The sequence below is a fragment of the Varroa destructor genome, unplaced genomic scaffold, assembly GCF_002443255.2.
Source record: "Varroa destructor unplaced genomic scaffold, Vdes_3.0 BEIS01000002.1, whole genome shotgun sequence".
In the NCBI taxonomy this organism is placed as follows: domain Eukaryota; kingdom Metazoa; phylum Arthropoda; class Arachnida; order Mesostigmata; family Varroidae; genus Varroa; species Varroa destructor.
In genome coordinates this window covers 29975253-29980700 of record NW_019211455.1, presented here as the reverse complement: position 1 = coordinate 29980700, position 5448 = coordinate 29975253, and positions in this window count along the sequence as shown.

Genomic DNA, 5448 nt, shown 5'->3' with positions numbered 1-5448 from the left:
TATATAGAAGAGCTCTCTCTATTGTAATAGAAATACAAAATTAATATCATTGACCTGTTATTGATATACAAATAATAGTTTTTTTAAAATTGAAAGTTTGGAATATTCTGACACGTTTTGCATACCTGGTCAACTTGATTTGCGTTTGCCATATTAATTATTCAGCCTTCGTCTCATTCCCGAGGTTCATGGAGTTAAACGACGAAAGTATCTACATATACGTAAGTACTGACTTCGTTCTTAAGCTGTCTACATTTAAAGCTAAAAAGCCTTCTTTTTGAATTCTTGCCAATTCCATTGACTAGCGTTTACCGTGCCGGCAATTCGTTCCCGTCCTTTATTCTTCAATCGTTTATGACCGCTTTAGATCTGCCAGACAGCCCCAATTTCTTCATCCTTTTCAATCCCTCGTCCCCTGTCGAAAATCCCGACACGTCCTTTCGAATTCCCCAGTCGACATCCGCCGTCACCGAACGAGCTCCATTGAAAACCTTTGTTGGCTGGCTGGCTCGCTCGCTCATCCTCTGTCGAATGTGGAGCGCTCACGCTCGTTTTCATGGAGCACAATTGAGACTAAGAAGACACTCTCGGACCCAGATACGGGCACGTACACACACCCCCAACACAACTACCACTCCAAGTACTCACTATGACATCACAACTATCACTCCTGCCCCTACAATACATAGACATAGAAGAAGAGAACCAAACGAGACGAAACATCGACACGCAATATAATACAATGCAAGTCATGTGTACAATAGATAGCTGCAGATATAGTCTTTTGGGGGTAGGGCGAGAGAGAGAGAGACTGTAATAGCTGTAGGTACACGGACCCTTAGGATCGCAGGACTACCATAGGCCAGCACAGCGGTGTGTTGATCGAAGCACCATTGCTGCCGCCGCTGTTACAACGCCGATACCATTGATGTTATAATACTTCATCGGCAGCTGCAAGGAGCGGCAGCGTCCATACATTTCATCATCTCGCTGCCTTTCGTTTTCAAGAGTTCCAGTCGGTTCTCCCTGCCTTACTATTGCTACCCTATTCTAAATGGTAGGCCTGCCTGTGTCCTTTTTGCAGATCGGCTTTTCGCGAATACCGTGCTGATTCGTTTCGATCTGAGCTCTGCGGATGAGTCGGATGTCCCCAGGTCCACAGAGATCTGTAAGTAGAGCAGATTTAACTGCCTTAACAGGGAGAAAAAAGGCGAACAGTAAAAAGCAGTGTGAGAAAATTGTTAATTGAATCTTCTGCTATTTGTTCATACTCATTCTAGTAGGTCCTTCTCTTCGGTTCTTAATTATTTTCTTGTTTCCGGCTTTCTAGGTGATGATGTTCCATTGGATAAGCGAACTGACGGTCTCAACTGAGAGCCACTGCAAATCGCCCTTGATTTACCTAGGAATTCAAGCTTTATACATTTTTCTTTTATGTTGATAGTGTATCATAAAATTTTGTCAGCGTTGATATTTAAAAATTTACTGACTATCTAATAATAGAGAACCTACCAAATAAACAATGATTGTGATGTGTTCCTGTTATATATATGTATATAATAATAATGCGTTGCGACGCTGTTTTACGTCTAGGTCTGTGCAAATACATAGATCTCTTCTTGAACTTCGATAGAAAATGGAAGCTGACAATCGTGCACGACGCGTGCGTAGTTCGTTTGTTATTGCGTACTCTACGGTTTATTTTTGCTACATTTTTCCTATCACTCACTGGTTCATCACATTGACTACATATGACTCTAGGAACTATTATTCCAGATTGACTTCTTATTGGATAATTTTACGCCTATATGTCAAAGATGTCGATAAGGCCGCTTTCTATCTAATTTATTAGTCGAACCACGCAACACTTTAAATCCATTTGTGTATTTATTGAGTCAAGACAGGGTTCATGGATTAACTCTGTCATGACTTGATCCTGATTCAGTTCAACTGTACTAAGCTAAGTTTAACGATGGCCAATGGTAAGACGTTGTATGAATGAGTATGTTCCTATGCAAAGTAAGAGCCTGTAATAACGTTGTAATCAGTACGCGGTTTGCAGTGTATGACCTTTCCACCTTGTCAATAACTAAATCGACCAGTCGACCACCCAAGTAAATTTATAATGGCAAAAAGCGGCCCATGCGCTTTATTCAGCCCGTAGTTTTGGCAGGACCGTGTCCCTTCGGTGATATGGGTTTAACTGGGATGAAAATTATACAGCCGGCCTTCGAAACTAAATAGTATTTTGTAATTCAGGCTGCATTTAGCTGTTTACAAGGCAAACTTGGCCCGCACGCTGCAAACGATGTAAAATAATATATTAACCCACACTGGTAGATGATTTTACCAAAAATACAATTTTCAGGTACGAATGCCACTCAAATGCTGTTATATTATATGTCTGATTCGTTATAAAGCTGATTTTTTTCACTTAGTAAATGTAATTGCTTTGCTAAAAATACGTTTCACTACGACTATTTATTTGTTACTTTGTCTTTACCTCATAAAGTTCGGTTTAGAGTTAACGAAGCCAGAACAACTCTCGCGTTTCGAAGAGTCAATAGAGCGATGTATTGCACCGTGTCACCAATAGCATGCATATACTAAAGAGGTTCTTTGGGAATCGCAAGCTTCTTTAAACTACAGGCAACATCTAGGGGCCCTCTCGGATTTCGCCACTCTCTGTCCGCTGCTGTTTCTGCCGCTACAGAGGCAGCGGTTCAAATCCTCCGAAGGTTCAGGACCGTTCTTCCGACCCTTTACTGCTGGCCACAACCCGTCGGCCAGACCGGATTAGGTCGTGTGACAGGGCCATCACCACCGTCAAGGCTACATAGTGGGCTATTACCGCGCGGTGGTTGCTGGCGACAATCGCAAAAAGCTCGCGCATCTCCCTCTCTCCTTCGCTCGAGTCTGGACCCCTGTTTGCACGTGTCCCTGACTCATTTGTGCAAACCCAGCGGCGGCCATCCTTCACATCGTATCCCTTCTGTTAGTTCGTGTATTCGGGCTAGTGCGCCCGTGGTCTAGATTTCGCTTGCCTGCGGGCTAGGTAGTTCGCAACTAACGAGCACGACAGTCTTCTCTGGCTACATGCGATGACTATCTACATAAACTCGACCCCGCGTCACGAAGCGGCTGTGACCCCGCAACGTCCCATTCTAGAATCCCTTTCCCCCACATTCAAGATCCACGAAACCATTTCCGAAGTGGCTCCTAAGATACCCCGGTATCCGAGATGTTCTGCGAATGAGTTCTTATTGCAGAAGTTCAAAAAGCCCAGACAGGCAAAGACATATTTAAGTAGCACTCAGTAATATAAGCAATAGAAATATGCTGAATTAAACATCAAACTGGTGCTCAAACAAAGAAGTAGTTATTGTTTTGCGCTGCTAACAGCCAATGCGTCGACTAGACTGGTATTGTGCTGAAGATGATGGCCAATTACCAGCCACTGTATGCCTATAAGCTTTGGACGTACGCTCATAATAAGAGATGGACACATTCACAACTACAGATCGGGCGATTAACTTAGCGAATTTAGTAGCTTGCTAGCTAAAGCGCCCACCTACCTTCGAAAAAGCCTTCAAAGAAACTGATGTAAGTTTATTCGAGCGAATGAACTGGTGTATAATTCATTTTTGCTCCAAAAAAAAAGGGGCAGTTACGTAATGCTACTGGTTCTTTTAAAGTAGAACTTAGAATACAGTTACTCGTCCACATTTGTAGATTAATTATATTTTGAACTTACCCAATGTAGCGGTTCAACTTGTGCGACGCGGGCCGTCTTTCTTAGCTCGCTGTCTTGCCAGGCTGTGTCGTACCGTACAGATTATTATAGAGCTAATATCTAGATCTAGGATACATTACTAATTGGGCAGTGTTCGAGACAATCCTTTTCTACATGTAATGTAGCAGCTGCGTTGAAATATGAACTGAAGGCAACTCCGATGCTAAAAATAAGCCCCAGTTAATAGCGACATTTTGGATCGTAAGGGTTCGCGCAGAGCTAGGTGCTATCCTTCTAACCAGCTCCTTGTCTCACTTTCTTATTATATAAAAATTGGGCGACGACAATGACAAATCCTAAACGAAGTAGCTCATTCTTTGTTAGCTCGGTTTCTTTCCAGCAACGGCAATTAAAGTACACCTTAGAACTTGCCCACTCGCTCATTCATGAACAGCTTTCTCGTATTGCGTATATAGTGGTATCGTCATATGGAATGTCCTACTAAGGCACTTGTATATAAGAACATATTCGCCCGCTCGCGAACTTCAGCTATGGCGATCCTGAACGCGCTCAGTATTCAGAACTATTGTCGTTCGGCGTGTATTTCCTGTAAAATGACAAAGTATTACCAGACAAAGAAATGACAGTGACTAGCATGGCGACGTTATGGTTACGTGGTTTACTGTGAACGTAGATCAGGTCAGGAAGAGTTTCTGTATTGAGAAGATTGCAATAGGAAGCCTTCGATCAACCTCGATGAAGAATTTATTCGTTCTATATGAGTATGTTATCGAAACGAATTGAGTTCAGCTATTTGAAAATACTATTACTTCAACTAGATAAAGGATACTTTTTCACAGCTAAAACATTACGCCATAAGATAGTTTATTGTTTCGTAGACTTTCATTGTACATATTCAAGTACGCGCTTCCTCTCTAGCTTCGAAAATGAGGCTCAAATCGAGCTTACTATTCGGCTAATATCAGCTGCACTGTACTCGCAGAAGCACACTGCAGAGCGCCAATGAAGCATCGCCATATGGGAGCTTAAACTCGGCCATCATTGATCAGACGCCGCATGTAACTTGGTACAATATAGTGTCTACAATGACGCCCATTGCTTCTCTCTTTCTGAATGGTGAACAATCGTACACGTACTGCCATCAATCTCTACCCCCCCTGATCAACAAACGCCAATGCTTGCACATTGATACAGAACTAACAGACTTGTGCTACTAGCCAGCTCCGCTAAATCAACACCAGCCAATTTCAACAACGTTTGTCTATCGAGGACTTTTCTGCATCCCTTCTTTACTTGTCTCGCCAGTAATCGAGGTAGTTCATGCATTTCATGGTCTCTGAATTCTAACTTAATAGGCAGTGCTATATGCACCTATTTAATACTATACCCCCGTTTCATGGGTCCAATAGTGACCTAGATAAAGTTGGCCTTAATTTTAATTTTAAGCGACCTCAAGCAATTTGGCACTTTTTGCCATTATGGAAATCCATGAAGATGCAAATATAGCTGAAGCTCTGACTTCTCTTAGCGATGTGAGGCAAGAAACGAACTAAGCGCAAATAGCAGATTACTCTACTCAACGAAACTAAGACAGATGGCGGGATCGAGGGTAGAGCGGGCAGACACCGTCTTCAAGCAAGGCTGGTCGAAGCAATGCGACATATATCACTACACTATGGAAATGATATTGGAGA